Below are 22,578 nucleotides of genomic sequence, written 5' to 3' on the forward strand. Positions count from 1 at the left end.
GTCTCCCCTCATCAGTCATCGCTTTCACCATGCCACTGCTTTACAGAAAGTCTCCCCGGCATATGCAGTGGAAGGCCATGGACCTCCTCTTCCTGCTGTTTTGGGTCCATCCATCTTCACTGTGCAAAGCAATGGTCCTTCCGGGTGACTTAGACAAAGTCAAAAGAGCTGGGTTCCAGCTTGCCATGTTCTCATCCTCATCTGCTGCTATTTCTGTCTTTAAGCAGTTTATGCACCATCCCTACCAGTTTTTAAAATTGAATCTGGATAAGATTTGTGAAACGGAGCAATTGTGTAATGGTATCTGGCATCTTCTAAGCACAAAATAAAAGTGCTTGGAATGGAAGACTTGGCGTCTTCCTCCTTTCCTCTTTAAGAGGGTGCAATCTTCCAACTCGGAGAGACGGAGAGATTTGCTGTCACTGTCCTCTCGGAGCTTTTCTTCTTCAAAACACTCCACAAGCAGGGCGGGCCTTTCTGTACCCCTCTTCCCGTTCCCTTGATGTTTAGCTGGTGTGCGTGTCGTCTCTCTTGTAGGGGCCTGTCTTTCCTTAGAATTTGGGCTAGCGGGTTGCCCTGAAACCTCAACTCTCCTCTGATTAAAGTAAGTTGTAATTTTATAGTTTTCCAGCTTTATTCTTTTTGTTTGAGAAGGAGCAATGTTCCTTCCAGCTTTCTGCACCCTAGGTAGAAGCTGGAAGCTCCCCAAACAGCAGACTCGCATGCCCATAGGTGATGTCTGCGACGCGCCACACCCAAACGAAGAGATATTGTTGGACGACTTGAATCTAGCTGGAAGGTCAACGTTCTTTTCAATGTAATGCCAAAGAAAATTCATGCTTGTTTGTTCTGTAGAAAAAAGTGACATAATATTATTTTTATTTTTAAGTTTACTTATAGTCATATGTACATGCCTGCTCAAAAATGCTAACCCATCATTTGCATAAGTAAATCAATTTGTATTTAATGTTAGAGTTTAAGACTCATGTTTCAGAAATACAATTTTTATTAACTGAATTCAAAGTATCTTATTTATGCCTTTTATTTTATATTGCAGTCTCTCGTTGGATTTTCCATTCCTGTGATCTTGCCCTTGGACTTGGTCTCTCTCAGACATCTCAGAAATTGAGCTGTCATAGTTAATTAGAGAAAGAAAGACATAAGTTTGGATGTTTATGGTAAAATACTCAGACATCTCTAGGAGACCTGGCCTCAGCATTATATTTTCCTGTCCTGTCTGCAGATGGCCAGATGTTCAGGTTGTTAATTCATTGTTTGCTGTTGCTGAAGTCCTGAGATGCCTGATTGCTTTATTGGTGCCGCCCAGAGAAGTTTAGCACGGAGGTTTTCAGAGGCTGAAGAGGGTGGTGCCCTGGCGTTTCTTTCACTTCAGACCAAGGTTGCTCTCCCTCTCTCTCATGCTTTAATTGATTAAGGGGCTTTGTAGGTTCTGCGGTGTTTCCTGGTGTTTTCAATTTCAGGGTAATCCTCGTTTGGAGGTAAACAGACAAGGCTTGCTTGGGCCAATCCCCCTAAGATGGGCTTGTGAAGCTGTGAAGGCTGTTGGTGGGGACATTGGGCTTGCTGAACGGACTGAAAGCTATTTTCGTGTAGGTGGGAACAGCTTAGCACCAGCATCATGAATGAGAAATTACAGCTGTGCGAACATGAAGCTTACATGTCACCAGTGAGTCTGAAAACACAGACCCACCTTGTCTTTTTATTTTCACCGTACCTTAAAGGTAGGACAAAAGAAGTCTCTGGTTAGTTGAAAGTGCTCAAGGCTCAGATTTTTTTTCCTTTGTTTATTGGTAAATTTCTTTTCCTTTCATCAACTTGTCGTTTCACACATTTCGGAGTGAAAGGAACTTACGACCACTTGAAATGTACCAGGCACTAGACCTAATAAGTCATTTAATTTTCTTTGTTTTTTTTTTCAAGTCTTCCCTTTTATTTTATTTTTTAATTTAATTTAATTTTTTTGTTATACTTTAAGTTCTAGGGTACATGTGCACAACGTGCAGGTTTGTTACATATGTATCCATGTGCCATGTTGGTGTGCTGCACCCATTAACTCCTCATTTACATTAAGTATATCTCCTAATGCTATCCCTCCCCACTCCCCCCACCCCACGACAGGCCTCAGTGTATGATGTTCCCCTTCCTGTGTCCAAATGTTCTCATTGTTCAATTTCCACCTATGAGTGAGAACATACGGTTTTTGGTTTTTTGTCCTTGTGATAGTTTGCTGAGAATGATAGTTTCTAGCTCCATCCATGTCCCTACAAAGGACATGAATTCATCATTTTTTATTGCTGCATAGTATCCCATGGTGTATATGTGCCACATTTTCTTAATGCAGTCTATCATTGATGGACATTTGGGTTGGTTCCAAGTCTTTGCTATTGTGAATAGTGCCACAATAAACATATGTGTGAATGTGTCTTTATAGCAGCATGATTTATAATTTATAATCCTTTGGGTATATAGCCAGTAATGGGATTGCTGGATCAAATGGTATTTCTAGTTCTAGATCCTTGAGGAATCACCACACTGTCTTCCACAATGGTTGAACTAGTTTACAGTCCCACCAACAGTGTAAAAGTGTTCCTATTTCTCCACATGCACCCATGTATCCTGAAAGCAGGTGTTTATCTTGCTTGGTTGATGCGAGAGTAGCATAAGGTAGACACCATAGGTCTGGTTCGGGGCCGCCACACATATTCTCTGTTCCCACGTCAAAGACTTCACTGACTTCCCTTGGTCAACCAGAGCATAAGTATGCTTTTTGCTAATGACAACAGATGAACAGGAGGTCATCGGCTGAGCAGAAATTATGGTGAGTGTGTTTCATACCTGGGGCCCGTGGCTTTGTAATCACTTAGGTTTTTAAATTATTTACATTGTATTTCACCAATATGCCTTCTTATAGCCCCTTTTTACTTTAAGTACAGTAGTTGGGAAGCTAAGTGACTCATAAGAAACTGAAATTAAAATAGATTTATATCAGGAGAAGCTGACAGTTTGGAGTTTGATAGTCGATAAAAACCTGAAAATTTCTTTCTTTTTATTTGGCCCTGGGGCATAAATTATTGATTGAGCTGACAAACTCAAGCTGATATACTACAAGAGCATTTCATCAATAATATCTCTTTTGCTTATCCAGTAAGTAACCTTGGTATTAAATAGAGAGGGAAAAAATCACTTGGTGAAGATATCCACTCCCAAATGGCAATAGATGGAAAAGGTTATAAATCCAGTTATGATTCAGCTAAAGACTAATTGGACAGCTTTCATAAGAACAGATGAGACTTCCTAGCCAGGCTGACAATTGATCGTGCCCTGTAATTCCAGACAGTCCTTCTGTCAGAGATGCTGAGAAAGGTCCCACTGAGTCAGGACCTGCCACTAGAACCCTGCGCCTGGCAGGGAAGCGACCCCAGAGGATGAACGACAGGGACTTGGGGTACTGACTTGGCAGTGCAATGACCTAATTTTCTAAAAAATGCAGATTTTATCATGCCTTATGTCCTGAATCTGTGAGTACCTCTGTTCTATGCGATAGTGTAGTGCCTTATACCTTGAATCTGTGAGTATCTCTGTTCTATGCAATAGTGTAGTGCCTTATACCTTGAATCTGTATCTCTGTTCTATGCGATAGTGTAGTGCCTTATGTCCTGAATCTGTGAGTATCTCTGTTCTATGCAATAGTGTAGTGCCTTATACCCTAAATCTGTGAGTACCTCTGTTCTATGCTATAGTGTAGTGCCTTATGTCCTGAATCTGTATCTCTGTTCTATGCAATAGTGTAGTGCCTTATACCCTGAATCTGTGAGTATCTCTGTTCTATGTGATAGTGTAGACTGTAGATGGTAGAGAAGCAGCAAGTTGTTTTTACACATTTTAAATAAAAAGATCAGGTAATCATATTAGGATCTCTTTAGAATTTAGCTAGAAATGAACAGATTTGAATCATCAATGCAAAAAGATTTCCCAATGAATATATTGAAAAGTAGTATCATATTGCAATTAGGAGTAACTATTTTCCCACTTAAATAATTTTATTTTACCAGTTTTGTGTAAAGTGAGGATAGTAAATCCTTTTTAATCTACATTTTAATGTCATTTTGAGGACCCAATACGATGCTAACAAGTGGTTCCACAATCTCAAACTTCCATGTGTGAAATGTTGTATGTGAGGATTTTATCCCTTCCCCAGCAATACTGACACTTTCCAGTAAAAAAAAAAAAAAAAAATGTCGATTTAGAATTTCTCTACCCTGTAAAATAAAAATAGGTAGAATATGTCCTTTCGGCCACCTTCAGAGGGAAGGAGCTCTTTCAGAATGTTGTTCCTTTGATGTTGACCCTCCTTGGTGAGGCTGGGCACGCCCAGGGACAGGGGCTCTGTCTTTCCTGCACAGACATTCCCATTGCAGAGCAAATGCAAACATTGAGAGAAGCCACAAATGCTTTGTGTGTGTGCTGCTGCAGTGGAATGCATTGTCTTTATTTTAAAATTATTTTTAATTTTTGTGGGCACATTGTAGGTGTATATACTTATGCGGTACATGAGATGTTTTGATGCAGGTGTGAAATATGAAATAAGCACATCGTGGAGAATGATGCTTCTATGCAATAATATGTGTCTGGATACTTGTCACAAATATCCAGCCTTTCGAGCATTTATCCTTTGTATAACAATCCAATTATACTGAATTCTTTTAAAATGTACAATTAAGTTCTCACAAGTGCTTTTAATGAATAAGGGATGATAAAGGCAACATGCTTTTACAGGTCCAAAATGACTGAAGTTGTGATTTGTAATGTGGCATTACCTCTGTTTTGTGTAAGGTCAACACCATTCTATTTTGAATGACAGAAACACTATTATTATTATGATGTTTATATGACTCACCATGATTCTTGGTCCTTCTACACTACTTTTTTCCTGTAGGTGATTACTTTTTGGCTGGGTGCAGTGGCTCATGCCTGTAATCCCAGCACTTTGGGAGGCTGAGGCAGGCAGATCACCTGAGGTCAGGAGTTTGAGAACAGCCTGGCCAATATGGTGAAACCCTGTCTCTACTACAAATAGAAAAATTAGCCGGGCGTGGTGGTGGGCACCTGTAATCCCAGCTACTCGGGAGGCTGAGGTGGGAGAATTGCTTGAGCTGGGGAAGCGGAGGTTGCAGTGAGCTGAGATAGCACCATTGCATTCTAGTCTGGGTAACAGAGTAAGACTGTCTAAAAAGAAAAATTTTTTAACTTTTAAGCTCAGGGGTGCATGTGCAGGTTCGTTATATAGTTAAAATCATGTCATGAGAGTTTGTTGTTCAGATTATTTCATACCAGGTATTGAGCCACTACCCAATAATTATTTTTTTCTGATCCTCTCCCTCCTTCCATCCTCCACCCTTCAGAGAAGAACAACCCACACTGGGGCCCAGGGAGTGTGGAGGGCGGGAGGAGGGAGGAGATCAGAAAAATAATGGGTACTAGGCTTAATACCTGGGGGCTGAAATAATCTGTACAACAAACTCCCACGGTGCGAGTTTACCTATGAAACAAACCTGCACATGTACCCCTGACCTTAAAAGTTAAATAAGAAAACCAAAACAGCCACAACAGCAAACACTGTGAAAGTGAATATGAAGAGTTGAAATTCTTGATGCCTTTCCTCCGTGTGTACATGAGCCTGTGCCCAATCACAGGGGTGGTTTCCACGCCATCCACTCGCTGTCCGCTTCAGTGTGTGAGGACTGGGAGCGTTATCAGTTGTACCCAGAGACAACACTCTCACAGGAGATATCACAGTATCCCTTCCTATGAATAATACGTGTCTGTTTCTTGACACTTCCTCTACTCTTAGGCATTTGGGTTGTTCTTGGCGTTTTATCATAAAAATGCTAAAGTAAATGTCCTTAGGTGTCAATTTTGCATACTACTTTATGATATTAATATTTTCTTTTCTTTCTTTTTTTCCCCTTCCTTCCTTCCTTTTTTTTTTGACAGTGTCTCCCTCTGTTGCCCAGGCTGGAGTGCAGTGGTGTGATCTCGGCTCACTGCAACCTCTGCCTCCCAGGCTCCAGCAATGGAACTACAGGCACTACCATGCCCAGCTAAGTTTTTGTATTTTTAGTAGAGACAGAGTCTTGCTAGATTGCCCAGGCTGGTCTTGAACTCCCGGGCTCAAAACGATCCGCCCGCCTCAGTCTCCCACATGTGAGCTACAATGTCTGGCTGATATTAATATTTTCCTGCAGAAGTGGACTCACTCTTTATACATTTGTGGTGTTACCAGTGTGATAGTTGCATATGTGCACATATACCCTATGTATACATAGGCATAGGCGCATCTTACTGGTTGTCTTTTCATCTTGTTTTGGGGTTTCCATAGGGTTTAAACCTATGGTAGTGGAGGCATTTGCATGCTTTATTGCAGGTAACCCCCCCAACAATCTTATGAGGTAGGCATCACCGTCACCGCTGTGCCAGGGAGAAACTTTGGCTGGATTCAGGCCCAGAGCTGGGGTTCAGGCAGGGACCCCCGCACACAGCCTGCTCCTGTTTTCTGGGCTGCTCTCCCCGGCGTGGTTAGGAGTCCTGGGTGGCTCATGCAACTGCACGGAGTGGCTCTGACTCCACGTAATAAACAAGGAGGCTCCGTAAAGCCCCCTTTTGTCCTAATATGAAGGGTTCGGCGATTCCTTGTAACAGTCCCATGCGTCTGAAGCTCATGCTGCTGCTGCTGCTGATTTTGGAATCGCCCTTTTTGCCGTTCACGTTTTCGAGACTTTATGCAACAGTTCGAAGGCTTTTATTTAATTTGAGAATCCTCAGTGAGCTCATCAATTCTGGAAATGGAAACATTCCCAGTGTGCTTCATGGATAAAAACCTGTGACTCTGAAGCCCTGTCTCAGGACTTTGTGGATTTTAACATCACTCATCAGCTCCAGCTTGCTGTTTAAAGTTTTTAAAAATATCACTTAAAAGATGTTTATTTAATTTGACATTAATGCTCAAACTGATCAATTATGGAAATGCAAACATTTCCAATGTATTTTATTGATAAGAATTTTAAGCAAATAAAAGCATCCCCTTGTATGTTTTTCATTCCAACACACTTACATGTTGTAATTAAGACCCTACCAAGTCACACAGACAACACGCAACCTAAAAAGACCTGATCTTTCCCACTCCTCCTTTCCTATGAAGTTTGAAGAAGCCAGAAGTTAAAAACTGTTCATTTCTCACCAGGGCCTATTACCAGATACCATCCCAGTTACCCTGGGTTCCGTGGACTCACTGAAAGTGGGGGTGAAGGATCCCCAGCATACTCAGTCCTCTGTGGTGAGTGCCGGCAGTGATGAGATTTCCTCCTGTAATGGTCTGGGGGCTTCATCATGAGCTGTACCCGAACAGGGAAGGTGTCCCCACTGGGGGCAGTCCATTTTCCAATGTCCCCAAAGACTACCGGTTAGGCGTGGTTTGATGGAGGCCGGGGGTTAGGACAAGCCTTTGTCCAGTGTCCAGGGTTGGGCATGGATTGGTGGAGGCCGGGGGTTAGGACAAGCCTTTGTCCAGTGTCCAGGGTTGGGCATGGACTGGTGGAGGGCGGGGGTTAGGACAGGCCTTTGTCCAGTGTCCAGGGTTGGGCATGGACTGGTGGAGGGCGGGGGTTGGGACAAGCCTTTGTCCAGTGTCCTGGGTTGGGCATGGACTGGTGGAGGGCGGGGGTTAGGACAGGCCTTTGTCCAGTGTCCAGGGTTGGGCATGGTTTGGTGGAGGCCAGGGGTTAGGACAAGCCTTCGTCCAGTGTCCAGCATTGCCACATGGGAAACAGACTCCCAGAGAGGTGGGGGAGTTTCCTTTCGGGTTATCGGGAGGCTTTTGTGTAACTGACTTTTGGACAGCAGAGGCCAGCACCTGGTATTTTAAATGGTGTTCTAGTTTGAGAGCAGTGAGGAGTGAGGAGTGGTTGTCTTGGAGAGGTTGATGTAAGTAGGAAAGTTATATTGAAAGAAACAAGCAAAAGTAGAAAAAAAGTTATTTGTGTAGGAGTAAAGTCCTGGAAAGTTCCCTGAAGTCATAGGTCTCATAGTGCAGGGAGGAGCTCATCAGGATGTGTAATGGAAGTTTCATAAGGGTACCACTGAAGGTCTGTGACAAGGTTGGCTAGGAAACAATGAACGTCTGGAAGAAAAAGAGACATAAGTGGCTTATGTAGATTTCTCTTCCTTTTCCTCTGGGATTTGGGTGAGGTGAAGGGAAGTGGGTCCCTTCCCTAGGATGAAAAAAACGCCTTTTTGGCGTTTGGTGCTTACAGAGAGTAAGCACCAAAGGTGCGTGTCGTGACACTTGTGGAGGCAGCAGGCCACGCTCCTTCCCCGCTTCCGTGTGCTCTGCTCTAGAAACAAAGCGAGTTATGTGCTGACTCACAGATTCCTAGAAAGTCCACTTGCTTTCCAGGGAAGAGCTGGGAGTGAGGCTACAGAGACAATGGTGTTTTTCCCACACCTGCCTGGGTTGCAGCTGGGATGGGCAGTGAGGCAGCTTCGGGGGGAACCCACTTATGTTTTCTCTTTTTAAATAAAACAGGGACTGGATTTGATAAAGTCTGATGCTGCTTTCTACTCTGTGGTTTCTAACTCTGTTGTTCTTTATTTTCACAGACCATGACCTGGAACTTGTGAATGAACCAACTGCGAATTTTCTAAACCGTTGGCTGCTGTTGTTATTGTTAAATAGTGGAGGCATTTGGTGTAATCTTTTTCAATCCACACTTCATTCCCCCAAACCAGAACAATGTTAGGCATGTAAAAGACACTGAGACATTTGGCGGATGAGTGAGTGAGCTGAGGCCATCCTTGGCTTTGTTGCAGGACAGCCTTCCTTGTCGGCCTGCTGCTGGCTCTGCTGGTGTGGGCGTCAATTTGTGACGAGGACCTTCTTATGTGTGAGTTTGGGAGCTGGGCAGGTGCCTTCTCCAGGCCGGCTGCCTTCCTTCCATGAGAGAGCACTTTCTATAGATTATCACACATTTTTATATAGCCTACATCTTATGCAGCTGAATCAAGGCAGCCTGGGGTGGCAGAAATAATCGTGGAGCCGGGACGACTGGATGTCAGAATCAACTGTGACATTGATCCATTGTGTGGTTTGGGGACACGTGCCTTGTGTCTCTGGGTTGTGTCCTCTCCAGCTTTAATGTGAGGGGATTGGGTGACACAGACTCTGAGTTTCCTGCCCACTCTAAAATTCTGTCTTCTTCATTCATTCTTGCATGTGAGTAGGAAATTCAGAGGTTATCAGGGGGACAAGTGCGGAAGTGATGGCACCCGGAGAGGTTGTCAGGGGGACACGTGGGGAAGTGATGGCACGGGCGAGGTTATCAGGGGGACAAGTGGGGAAGTGATGGCACCTGGCGAGGTTATCAGGGGGACACGTGGGGAAGTGATGGCACCAGGCGAGGTTATCAGGGGGACACGTGGGGAAGTGATGGCACCTGGCATCGGCCATGGCTTTGGGCATCACGTGGGCACAGCAGCAGCCTGAGAGGTGGGGGCGCTGGCATCCAGCAGGGGCGGCTCTGCAAGCTGTGGCTCCGGGTGGGGGAGGCAAAGTGCTCCCAGCTTCCTGGGAGATTCAAAACATCTGTGTCTTCTTCTTCATACTCCATTCCAGATGAGCTGCCATCTTGCTGGGTCATGACACACACACACACACACACACACTTACTTTACACTGACTCAGGTGTTGGTCACAGGCTTTCGCATTCACATCTTCTCATTTGAGGGCCCAAGTTCCTGTGGGTCCACACTCAGTCCTGCCCCCACCTTGCACCTGCCCAGGTGGCCTCTGAGCATTTGGAGGGGTGCGTGCGAGGTGCCCTGTCCTGGGTAAAGTGGCCGTGGCTCTCTGGGGCACCCAGTGGATTCCAGCTGGTCTTGGTAGTGGTGTGGCTTGTCTGTCCTGGACTGGAGGTGTGCACAGCAGACCCCAGCCCAGGAAGGGGAACCTGTGGACTTGGCCATCTGCTTCTGCCTCCTAAATGACCCCGTCTTCTCCAGGAGTGGACAGGAGCTGGCAGCAGGTGTCCTCATCCATGCAGAGCCATGTGCAGTTGTGCCCTGATACCTCCTTGGAGAGGAGCAGGGGAGAATGAAGGATGCTCTGTGTGTAGCCCACGCCTGAGACGAAAACAGGCAGAAATGTCACTGAAACCTGAGGAGTCAGATGCCAGGAATTGGTGTCCTGTGTGTTTTTCTTTGTATTGCATGGAGGCGTGGACTCAAGAGGAAGATGAGCCTCAAGCACGGTGGGTGTGGGTGTGGACGAGTCTCCTGCCAATGAAATAATTGCGCAATCACAGAGCAAGGGAGACAGGAACGTCAGGGCCAAACATTTGCTCCTGCCAATTTTGGTTTCATGTTCCTCTAAACGCCTTTGTCCCTTTCCCAGGAGCCTATTTGAAAATTCTGTAAGTCACACGTCAGCTTGTTTTGCTGAGAAGGGCACCAAGACCAGCAAGTCTCCTTTATTCATGCAACCAACGTGTTCTGATCCACCCCATCAGGGTCCGTGCTGAGTCCAGGGAAGACAAACGTGGTTGCTCCCTGTTCTGCCTTCGTGTCTTCACAGAGGAGAATCATGTCACAATGTGTTGGTGAAAATGAGATGATGTGGGGATACTTTTCTGTCTGAGTCAAATTGCTTAACACCATGTATGCAATTCGTGTCTAGTTTTCTCTGCTTTTAAAGGACCACTTTAGAATCTTATGACACCGATGTATAACCCAGTTCATCATCACCCTTTGTGGATGGCAATGAGGGCTGGTTTGTTGAAGTGGTAGGGTTGGGACCCAACTCTCTAAACTCTAGGTTTCTGTGTTTCCCTCCCTAGTCCGTGAAACCCCTCATGCCTGTTGGCTGGGGGGAGATGCCAGTGGCCTCTTCAGAACATCTGAAGGCGAACCTGAGTGGCACTGGACTCCATCATCAGAGCAGCCCACAGAGGGCCAGCATGGCTCTTCCACGGTGAGACGCCTTGGCTGATAACCACTTCTGGGTTAGCTCAGGACACGTGAGTACCTAGATCCAGTGCGCAGGAGCTGTGGGGAGGTGGACGCAGGCCTTTCCTCTGCGAGGGAGCTGATGAGGACACGTGATCACCTAGACGGAGTGTGCAGGGGCTGTGGGGAGGTGGACGCAGGCCTTTCCTCTGCGAGGGAGCTGATGAGGACACGTGATCACCTAGACGGAGTGTGCGGGGGCTGTGGGGAGGTGGACGCAGGCCTTTCCTCTGCGAGGGAGCTGATGGGGACACGCGATCACCTAGACACAGTGTGTGGGGGCTGTGGGGAGGTGGATGCAGGCCTTTCCTCTGCGAGGGAGCTGATGGGGACACGCAATCACCTAGACAGAGTGTGCGGGGGCTGTGGGGAGGTGGACGCAGGCCTTTCCTCTGCGAGGGAGCTGATGGTTTTATGCAGCAGTCACATGTCACTGACCCCACTCCAGATAATGCCACTGCTATGTTCTATTTTAAATACCTTTCCTGTCTTTAACAGAGTTGATTTATGCATATGCATATATATCCCTGTTTCACATCTTACTCTTTACACATTCACAGACTACTCATGTTGGAGGGGTTCCTAGAGATTGGAGTAGTATTTGGGCTCACATCTGTCTTTCTGCCTGTCCTTCTTTTCTTCCTTTTTCTGCAGGTGGGAAACACCCCCTCCCTGACTCCCTGATTCTGAACTGGGCTGTCCATCAACAATGCAAGGTCTGAGTTCCAGGGGCCATGTCGTGTATATGGTGTGAGGGCCTGAAGGTACGTCCACAAGACGGATACTCAGAGTCATTTTACTCTGATTGAAGGTATCCGCGAGAAACAGGGATTACATCCACCTGAGCAGAGTCCAGTGGGCAGCAAGTCTCACTGATATCTTCCAGGAGGGACCCCAGGCCTGGGAATGATCGCTGTGTTCAGGGCACTGTGCCGCTTGCCTGGGCACTGAGAACAGAGCGCAGGTCCCGTGACTCCCATGTGTGATGACAGGGATGTGTAAAGTAACCCGGGAAGCTTGTCAGGTGCAGAGCTGAATTCACACAGAGCATCTAATTTACCACGTTCTCTGATGTATGACATCATTGGTCTCTGCGTGAGTCCTGTGAGGGGCCGAAATTTGGATCCCTGACATATTAACTGTTATTGAATAGGCTGTAAATGAATCTCATACTTCATTTATGCTTTTAATGTTTCTTTAGTTAGATTCTAAATGCATTTTGCTTTCTCCTGCGCTCTTCCCTGAGACCAGAAAAATTGCCTGCTTTCAATTCTCTGATAACTGAGTTTTCCCCCATAATGAACTAACAAATATCTTCATTAGTGCTTCTCATTTCCACTTGCAGTTTGCTCAAAATTAAGCAATGCAGTGCTTCTGCAGATGTGCTTTCTAAGCATCTAAAATAGAGACATATAGGAATCAAATTTCCATTTCCCTACAGATTATCTGATTACATAGGATCAAATGCAGCCACTCTCAGTGATCCATGCTAATGGGAGCAGGGGTGACTTGGGAAAATGAAATCCATTGAGCTCAGAAGCTCTCTTCCCCCATTTATTTCAATCTTTCCACCCAGCCAGCATTTGACAAGCACCACTAACGAGCAGTGAAATTGACTGGCTGATTCCATCTCTCCATCCTTTCAATCTCGTGCTAATGAGCAAGCGAATTACAAACAGCGAAAAGAGGGAAGAGGCAGGATGCTCGGATAATCCCCCAACTGGAACACCCCTTCTGCAGTCATTGCAATTGTGTGGACATGCACAAGCTGGATTTAAAATCGATTAGAAAGATTGACACCAAAAGGTGCATTTGGGAGTGGCATTGGGATGAAGACAGCCTGCTTGTTATTATTTTTCTTTCCATAAAATCTCTCTCATTACACGGCAAACACATCATACAAAACTGGCCATATCTTGGCACCACTGTGTCTGGAAATCTCACCCTTTAACGCCTTGTTTTGTCTGGTGGCAAGGATTTTACTGTGCCTCTCATTGAAATGTTTCTTCTGCCTGTGCTTCTGCAAAATATGTATGTGTATATATATAATAATAATAATTATTATTATTATTATTTATTTTTTTTGAGACGGAGTCTTGCTCTGTCTTCCAGGCTGGAGGGCAGTGGTGCAATCTTGGCTCACTGCAAGCTCCACCTCCCGAGTTCACACCATTCTCCTGCCTCAGCCTCCCAAGTAGCTGGGACTACAAGTGCCCGCCACCATGCCTGGCTAATTTTTTATATTTTTAGTGGAGACAGGGTTTCACTGTGTTAGCCAGGATGGTCTTGATCTCCTGACCTCATGATCTGCCTGCCTTGGCCTCCCAAAGTGCTGGGATTACAGACGTGAGCCACCGTCCTGGTTGCTTCTGCAATATTTTAATGTAGACTCTTTTCCTTCTAAACTGTGTACCCTAAATATACTTGGTTTCAAAACTCTGTATTTTCATTCTTGGCCTTTTGTTGTGTCTATTTCAGTGCTGTGTTAACATTTCCATGTATCTTGTTTCAAGTTGAAGTAGGATTTATCTCTGCTTTAAAACTTTAAATTTAAAAATAGTAGTGGGTTTTTAAATTTAATTTAAATTTAAAATTCAGATTTTCTTATTCTGTGATTGGCGTGGTGTGTGCTATGAGAGTGAAATCATTAAGTAAGAAGACAGTCATGATCGTCAAAAACTACAGAGGAAGAGAATAAATGCCAAGACAGAAATGGGGTTATTGTTGAAGTTTTGTTTTTTTTTTTGAGACTGAGTTTCACTCTTGTTGCCCAGGCTGGAGTGCAATGGTGCCATATCAGCTCACTGCAACCTCTGCCTCCCGGGTTCAAGCAATTCTTCTGCCTCAGCCTCTCAAGTAGCTGGGATTGCAGGCATGTGCCACCACACCCAGATAATTTTTGTATTTTTAGTAGAGACAGGGTTTCACCATGTTGGTCAGGCTGGTCTCGAACTCTTGACTTCGGGTGATCTGCCCACCTCAGCCTCTCAAAGTGCTGGGATTACAGCCTATTGTTGAAATTCTGAATGCAGAAGCCAAAGGTCCTCACTTTATTGGTCACATAGCAGACTGCTGGGACTGCACTAGGTTATCACATACGTGATCTCATTTAGTTTCCACAGTAACCGAGAAAGTACATGACATTTCAATCCCCATCTCATTGATAAGGAAAAGGCAGCTTTGAGAAGTTCAGTAACTTCCCCAGGGTCTCTTTGGTAGTAAATTCTGCAATCTGATTCCATAAAGGGTGATGACCCTCTGTACTATTATTTTTTCCTTCTCATTCAAATGTCATGAGAAGGATAGAAAGCATGAGGGTAAAGCCAGGTTTTCAAAAAAGATTTAAAATGTACTTTTGTACATGAGGGAGGCCTAAGTGCTCATGCAGACCTCTTAATGAGTCAGTCAAGAGGCTGAGGACAAAGAGACAGGGAGAGGAAGGGGCTTTCGTAATAAGTTTCTTAAAAAGAAGTATGGAGGTGGAGGCGTGACCAGGTGCAGGTGGGGTCACCAGGTGGTGGCTCAGGTGCAGAGGACATGGAGGCATCCTGAGGTGGATGACAAGGCATGGAGGGATGCGATGCCTCAAAATGCTTCTATGTCCTCTGCACCTGAGCCAGACGCTGGAAAGGATGGAGGGAAGATGAAATCAGCCAGTCCATTCATGTCCTCTGCACCTGAGCCAGACACTGGAAAGGATGGAGAGAAGATGGAATCCGTCAGTCGGTTCATGTCCTCTGCACCTGAGCCAGGCGCTGGAAAGGATGGAGAGAAGATGGAATCAGCCAGTCCATTCATGTCCTCTGCACCTGAGCCACACGCTGGAAAGGATGGAGAGAAGATAGAATCAGCCAGTCCGTTTTGCTGCTTGTTAGTGGTGCTTGTCAAATGCTTGTGGGGTGGCAAGGTTGAAATAAATGGGGGAAGAAAGCTTCTGAGCTCATTGGATTTCATTTTCCCAAGTTATTTATATTCCCACTAGCATGAGTAATTGAGAGTGGCAGCATTTGTTCCTGCAAGGCATTAATACAATGTTCTTATACCTTTAATAGCAGGTGGAGAGTTTAGAGTGTCTGCTTCTAAGAATCTGAGAAGGAGGGTCTTTTTTGTGATTAGTATGAGCCAAATAGTTCTAGTTGACTTAAGAATATGTTAATGTATCATCTTGATAAAATATTTAATTTGAAAGAAGAGAAATACGGCAACTAACTTTTGGCTAAAGTGGTGATCACGGAAGCGCATCTTGGAAACAATGATTTATACTAAAGTGTTTATTCCAGAAACTCAAAGATAAGTGTCAGGTTGATTTTTGGATTCTTCAGTGTACTATCCCAGGTGTGATGAGGAGCACATATAAGGAAATACAATGGATAAAGAAGAAAAGTGTAGGAATAAAGAGCTAAGGGAATGGGGAAATTTCAAAATCATGGGACTATTGAACTGTAATTCAGAAGACACAGTCAAATAAAACTACAAGGAGAAGCTCGGAGAAGAAAGCTGCTGCCTTCTCGGCTGCCACAAAGTGAGGAGTCAGGGATAGGGATTCAATGGACATGTGAATGGCCGGCATCTCTGTCACCTGGGTGGAGGTTCATAGCATGTCTCTGGTTCTCCATGTGGGAGTCACGCCCTCCACTTTCTCAAGCTATGAGCCACAAGCAATGGCCCATGCTGTGTAGCTCCATTTCTAACCCGGAAGCTTCTGGAACAGAACTGTTCACCTACCATTTTCATATGACGGGATACATTGAAAGGTTTTGGCTGACAGAAGAATTAGCTCGACGCTGTAGTTTGCATAAAGAGCTGCCCTCCACTGTGTTTACAGAGAAGCACTGTTCTTGCACTTTCCTCATGGTGTTTGGTGTTTGCACGTGATACTTAGCTCATGTGGCTAAGCCCATGGGTTTCCAGGCGAATGAAAAGACTTATAACTAAGCAAGGTGTCCCCAGGGTCTCAAGTGAGGGAGGCAGAGCAGAGGGGACTTCTGAAGGCCTGAGGCACCCCTGACTGCTGCATGGTAAAATTTCTAGGGTGAAGCCAGTTTTCCTTTCTGCACAGTGGTCACTGGGGGCAATGAAGCCGGATCCTCGGGAAGGGATCTGGTGTTCTCTCTGTGTAAATGCTCCTGGAGATGAGATTGAGACTATACTCCTTTCAGTTGTTTGGCCTTTGTGTGTAGCTTGCATTTTCAAAGACTCACTGAAAAAAATAAGAGGCAATGGACTTTGACTTGCTCCCTTCAATGGTACTTGGTGCAAGTTATAACAACCTGACATATGAATCTAGAGGTTTACAGATGGAGAGTCACTGTTATTTGTCTCTACAAAATTATTTCTTTATCCAGGTCTGCTACTTTATCTGCAAATACATTTAATAATGTCGGCTTGTATTGTTCTTTTTTTTTTTTTTAACAGAGTCTCGCTCTGTCGCCCAGTCACCCAGGCTGGTGTGAAGTGGTGTGCTCCGCTCACTGCAGCCTCCACCTCCTGGGTTCAAGTGATTCTCCTGCTTGTATTGTTCTGGCTTTAGCCATTTCATTCTCCCCCAAACTATAGAGTAAATGAATGTTTTCACATAATAGGCATTTAATGAGTGCCTGTTGTATTCACAGCACTGATTTGACTGATGCGTTGCTTTATTTTGAGACACTAGCACGTGGGTTTTGGAGTCAAACTGATGGTCACCTCTTGGCTTGGCCCTAGTTGGTAGTTTATGCTGGGCATGTTATTTACTCTTGTGAGCCTCATTTTCCTCACCTGAAACAAAGCAATTATAACAGTTGTGTAATATATTAGTCTGTTCTCACACTGCCAGAAAGAACTACCTGAGACTGTGTAATTTATGAAGAAAAAAGTTTTAATTGATTCACAGTTATACTTCAGAACAGCCAATATAAGCTTTACAGCCCAACAGTTTGCTGTGGACTATAAAGCTTATATTGGCTGTTCTGAAGTCAGGGGGAGTGTGCCATCTAAGTCAAGATTTAGGGGCATTTGGGGGGAATAAACTGCGTTACTTTAATGTGCAAAAGTTGTTCACACCCAGGTTATGGAAAGATAGGAAAGAAAGCTAATGAATTTCATCCTGTGTGGTGGTGTGATAGTTTAGCCCTCTGGTCCAGGCTGCCTGTTCCTCAGTGTTCCGCAGTATGGGAGCTCTGATCCCAGCTGAGGCCACAATCACACAAGATGTGATTTTGAAAACTCACCGTGCTCCCTCCAGATCACACCACTGTTCATTCAGCCCCGCCCCCCACGGCCCACAGGGGTGGCTGCATTTCAAATGGCATTATTAAAAAAACTAGACACCTAGTTAATTACTTTTATATTCAGTGTTCCCAGTACACCTTCTGGAATTAAACATATCCTGAGGCGGGCATTTTTTGCACCTGTAAATCAGGTGGATGTCTGGAGATGATTAGTTCTATTATGTCGCACTGTAGATGGGAAGTCATTTGCTTCTTTTGTTGTTTTTGATCCATATTTATCATTCTCTCCAAGTTGAAGTTATTTATCCAAACAGTGCAAGTAAAGAAGTGGGAGGAAGGAAGATTAAAATAAGAAGGATGTTCCTTGCTTTAAAAATGTGGCACTGAGAAAACATCTCAGGAGATGAAGTGGAGCTGCAGAAAGCCTGGGACGGGGAGGGGCGGATTAGAGCCCCTGGCTGGGGTGGAGAATTTAAAGTCTGTTTGTAAACAATGCAGGTTCTAAAAATGATCATTAGGAGGCAATGGCATTGAAAGGACAAGTAAAAAAACTACGCCCAGATAATCTTCATTTACACAGACCTGAAAACATTGCAGGCCCCCATAGGACAGGGCTTGGTTAAGACTTCAAATCAGAATCAAGGCATGCTCTTAAGACAGTTAACTTGGTGGCTTTAGAGATAAGATGGCAACAGGCTTTTTTTTTTTTGAAATGGAGTCTTACTCTGTTGCCCAGGCTGGAGTGGAGTGGCGTGATCTCCGCTCACTGCAACCTCCACCTCCCGGGTTCAAGCGATTCTCCTGCCTCAGCCTCATGAGTAGCTGGGACTACAGGCACCCGCCACCATGCCCAGCTAATTTTTGTATTTTTAGTAGAGACGGGGTTTCACTATGTTGGCCAGGCTGGTCTCTAACTCCTGGCCTCAGGTGATCAGTCTGCCTTGGCCTCCCAAAGTGCTGGGATTACAGGCATGAGCCACCACACCCGGCCACCAGGCTTTTGACTGAAGCAAAGATTGGAGACTCTGCCAGTTACAGTAGCTGCCATATTCATATCCTTCTTCACAATGCAAATAACTAATAATAGTAGGCCACATGTCTGCTGTGTTCTTTAAGAAATGACTAATGTTTCCTTTACTTATTCTTATGAAAACCATTCCAATTTGCTGATATTTAGTAACTTGTGAGGACTGAAGGAGATAATATTGGTCAAACAACAGGACCTTGCCAGCAGGGGCCATCAGCTCTGTCTGGGCTCCTTCAGACGCAGCAACAAATGCAGTAGTCCTCACTCTTTCCTTCCTTCCTTTTTTTCTTCCTTCCTTTTTTTCTTCCTTCCTTCCTTCCTTCTTTCCTTCCTTCCTTCTTTCCTTCCTTCCTCCCTCTCTCCCTCCTTCCCTCCTCCCTTCCTCCCTCCTTCCCTGCCTCCCTCCCCTCCCTTCCCCCTCCCTCCTTCCTTCCTTCTTTCCTTCCTTCCTTTCTTCCTTCCTGTTTCCTCCCTCCTTCCCTCCCTTCCTTCTTTCCTCCCTCCCTCCCTTCCTCCCTTCTTCCTCCCTTTCTCCCTCCTTCCCTGCCTCCCTCCCCTTCCTTCCTCCCTCCCTCCCTCCTTCCTTCTTTCCTTTCTTCCTTCCTGTTTCCTACCTCCTTTCCTTCCTTCCTTCCTTCCTTACTTCCTTCCACCTGTGAAGTCTGATTGAGATAAGCCACAAGCAGGCAAAGACCATATTTATTCATTTCTGTATTTATAATGTTTGACCCAAGCCAGGTACTTGATATATGTTTTTGAATGAATTAATGAGTAACTGATCCTAATTAATAGAAAGAAACCCCAGACATACACACACACACACACACACACACACACACACACAGTGTATATATATGTATATATGCACATAACGTATATTATATAAATATACGTTATGTGTATATATTACGCATATTTGTGTATATGTATATATTACCCTATGCAAGTCATGGTCAAGTAACAAAGTACAGTGATTAAGAGTTTGGCTGTAGAATTTAATAAACTGCTAATTAAATTCCTCATCTGTGGTTTTTTAACCCCGTTTCCTCAAACAAGTTACCTTAATACCAGCTCCTTCATTATAAAACAGGGGCAATAATTGTGCCTTGTTTATGAGAGCACATCCACCTCCTAACAGCGTGCTTATTTTCCATATTTACCCATGTGCCTGTCTTTCCTCTAACCTTCTAGCCTTTGAGCCCCATGAAGGCAGGACTAGGTGTGCTCATTATTTTATCACTGGCACTTAGAACAGAGTTAGGAACTTGGTAATTATTTGTGGAATAAAAGACCACATAATGTTGTAGTCAGATATTTAACGAAGTGCCTGATGTATAGCAAACACTTATCTAATTAATGTTCAAATTTACTGTTATCATGATTAAGAGGTACCATACATTTGGGATACAGAGCAGTGCAGAGAAGGAGTTTTATAGATTTTATCACACACGGAAAGTTGAAGTAGGTTAAACTTCAACTGTGGATAAGGCTTGAATTAATAGATGAATGGGATTTGTTTATAATTAACATATTAATTGCTTTTATGTAAATCAGAACTTTTAAAGTGTTTGAAAAGCATTTGCTCCCTTACCTGGAAGTTTGGCCATTGTTTCTGCCATCTTATAATTACTGTTAACTGAATTGCTAAGCAACCATTTTTTCTGTTAAAAATCCTCAGATATTTAAAGGAAAAGTTGACTGATGTTCTTTCAATTCCTCCACATTATGAAGACTGATTCCAGTTTAAGGAGAATTCCAGGTAAGAAAAAAATTCAATTTTTAATTTTAGACAAGACTATTTCTGAAAAAAACTCTCAGTTCTTAGGTTATATTACCAGTTACACTGTACTGTAATGCATAGAGTTTAGACTTCATGTAGAGTTTAGACTTCATACGCTAATTTCTGATGGGAAGAAGAGGATGACAGCCCTTTAGGGGAAATGAATGATAACATCACTGAGTTTTTCATTAATTTTTAATGAGGCTTGTACATTTCACTCACAGAGTTAAGCATCACCCAACTCTGGTAAATGTTATCCTCATACAGGTCATTCAATCACTTGAGTTTTAAGAGCAAGTTACTATTTTTCATTTTGCACTCTGAAAAATATCTTCTATACAGGGAACAATTAAAACAGTAGGACTATATTAATTATGTGACTACTTAAAAATGACTCAATTATAATAACAATTTGCTACATGATATATCACACATAGTTCCTATTTTTATTAAAAAAAGGAGTTACTCCAGCAATTATATGATGAAACTAACCCGTTTATATTTTAGCTGAACATCTTTGGGTGTTTGTTGTTTTGTGCATTTTCTTTAATTCATTTTCTTTTCTTAATTGACCTTTTACAACCTGTTTCCTAGATTTCATATTAACTGGTGATGAATCTGAACCATTTAGTTGATACAGTAAGTAATTTCTTTAATATATTGGAGACATAAAAGATACAGTAGAAGTTTTATATATTTTTAATTAAAAAATTATTCTACAGTACAAAGTCCCTTCCAGGCACCAGTCTCTTCAAAGACACACCCGGCTTGTGAGGAGGCTGTGTCCATGCCAGTGGGGCTAAAGATACGTTCTGGTAGTTTCCTAGAACAGCTATGTGGCAGGCATCATTCCCAGCTCTGATTTTATTAAGATAAAACTCCCAGGTTTCTGTTGCTGAAAAGTCCTGGAAAAGCCCTGAGGCCTCTCACACCGGCCTCTCACGGTGCCTTTCCTGCAGTGGAGGCTGTCGGGTCTCACTTCTGAGTGACGGGGTCCTCAGCAAGCTACTGACAGAGCTGACCCACTTGGGAAAACCCCACCCCCACTTGCTTTCCATCAGCAGAGAGGGGAGGCGGTTGTAGAGACAGGCCGTGGGGCCTGGTGCTAAGGGCCTGGCTGTGGGTGGGTGGGGCCCTGCTCATCCACAGAAGAGCTGTGATCTGGAGACACATGCTTGAATCTGATTCAGCACGTGGATTCAGGCATCAGAATCAGAATCTTGGCATGCTTGAAAATGGCCCCAAGGTAGAGGGCAGCCGGGAGCACGTGGATTCTGGCCACGGCCATGAGCCAGCACACTGAGGAGTTCAGGTTGCTGGGCTGGGATTTCTCAGCTCTACTGTCCTCATCTGCAAAATTAATCTGCTTGATTATATCTGGAATATTCATTCTGCTCCAGTGAGTCCTAGAGTTTCTGAAGAGCCCTCTTTGAGTCTTCCCTGGATGGGTAACCGTGGTGTGAAGAGTGGTCTCAGTCGTCCAAGCCCTGACTCAACCAGAGCAAATGTGGGTTCATGGCTTTCCCGTGTGCTTCTGAGTAAATTCTGATTTGACAAAGATAACCTGCTGCTGAGAAGAATAAAGGATCTGAAAAGTTACCGTACAGCATGAGTCTCCGACTGAGCCCTCTCAGGATGATCAGCGCTGGCTTCTGCTCTTGCTGCCTCAGCCCTCTCAAGATGATCAGCGCTGGCTTCCTCTCTTGCTGCCTCCTTATGTAGGACACGCCATCTCAGACGTGGGGACGGCACCCCTGGACCAAGTCCCCATGCCTCCACGGAGCCAAAACACAGAACTTTCCTGCTGCACACTCACTTAGGAGCACCAATAACCCAGAAGCACTTCCAGAAATAAAGGTGGAAAATGATTCTAGACTGTGCTTCATACTCTATAGCTTGAAATTTCTTAAAAGAGGCAATAATGCTTCCCAATTTGTAAAACATGGAAAAAAATTCCATTTCATAAAAATGATATTAGTGTAACACTGACAATGGCGTTGACACAGTCACGAATCACCCCTGTCCCATCAGAACTGTTTCCGCTTCAGGCTTTTTGAAGGTTACAAAAATAAACATTTTAATAAAACAAGATGAAATTCCAGCAGGAAAAGACCATTACTTTTAATGAGATTCCTTGAAATGAAGAACTATAGCTTAATTGATTAAAAAAGATTAATAGATAATTATTTGCTTAGGAACAAAAATAATCAAAATAAAAAACACCTGCAGTTGCTCATCAAGAGCAGGAATCCAGAGAGAGAAAATTTTCACGCTGGCCTTAGTCTTATAAAGATGCTCATTCTTGCATTGGACTAAAAACTCGAGAGACATGGATCTGAGTCCAGGTTTTGTAATTATTTCTCTTGTGACTGCAGGAATCTTCCTTCAACTCTCTGGTCCTGAAAGACCAGGTCCATAAAATGATGTGGTTGGAGCAGATAATCTGCAGCAGCTCTGGTGTGCCTGAATCTGTTTCAGCAGTTAAA

At 44.1% G+C, this 22,578-nt stretch overlaps 1 long non-coding RNA gene across 1 annotated transcript; it reads left to right on the top strand.

Moving 5' to 3' along the window:
- The first annotated feature begins 624 nt into the window (after positions 1–624).
- On the top strand, positions 625–22,193 carry LOC129060863 (uncharacterized). The gene is made up of 7 exons (XR_008527719.2): positions 625–7,354; positions 8,677–8,960; positions 10,908–11,087; positions 11,731–11,840; positions 19,991–20,071; positions 20,687–20,731; positions 21,493–22,193. It is a non-coding gene; the product is annotated as an uncharacterized LOC129060863 (long non-coding RNA).
- Positions 22,194–22,578: the final 385 nt, after the last annotated feature.

This window comes from Pongo abelii, chromosome 7, assembly GCF_028885655.2.
Source record: "Pongo abelii isolate AG06213 chromosome 7, NHGRI_mPonAbe1-v2.0_pri, whole genome shotgun sequence".
In the NCBI taxonomy this organism is placed as follows: domain Eukaryota; kingdom Metazoa; phylum Chordata; class Mammalia; order Primates; family Hominidae; genus Pongo; species Pongo abelii.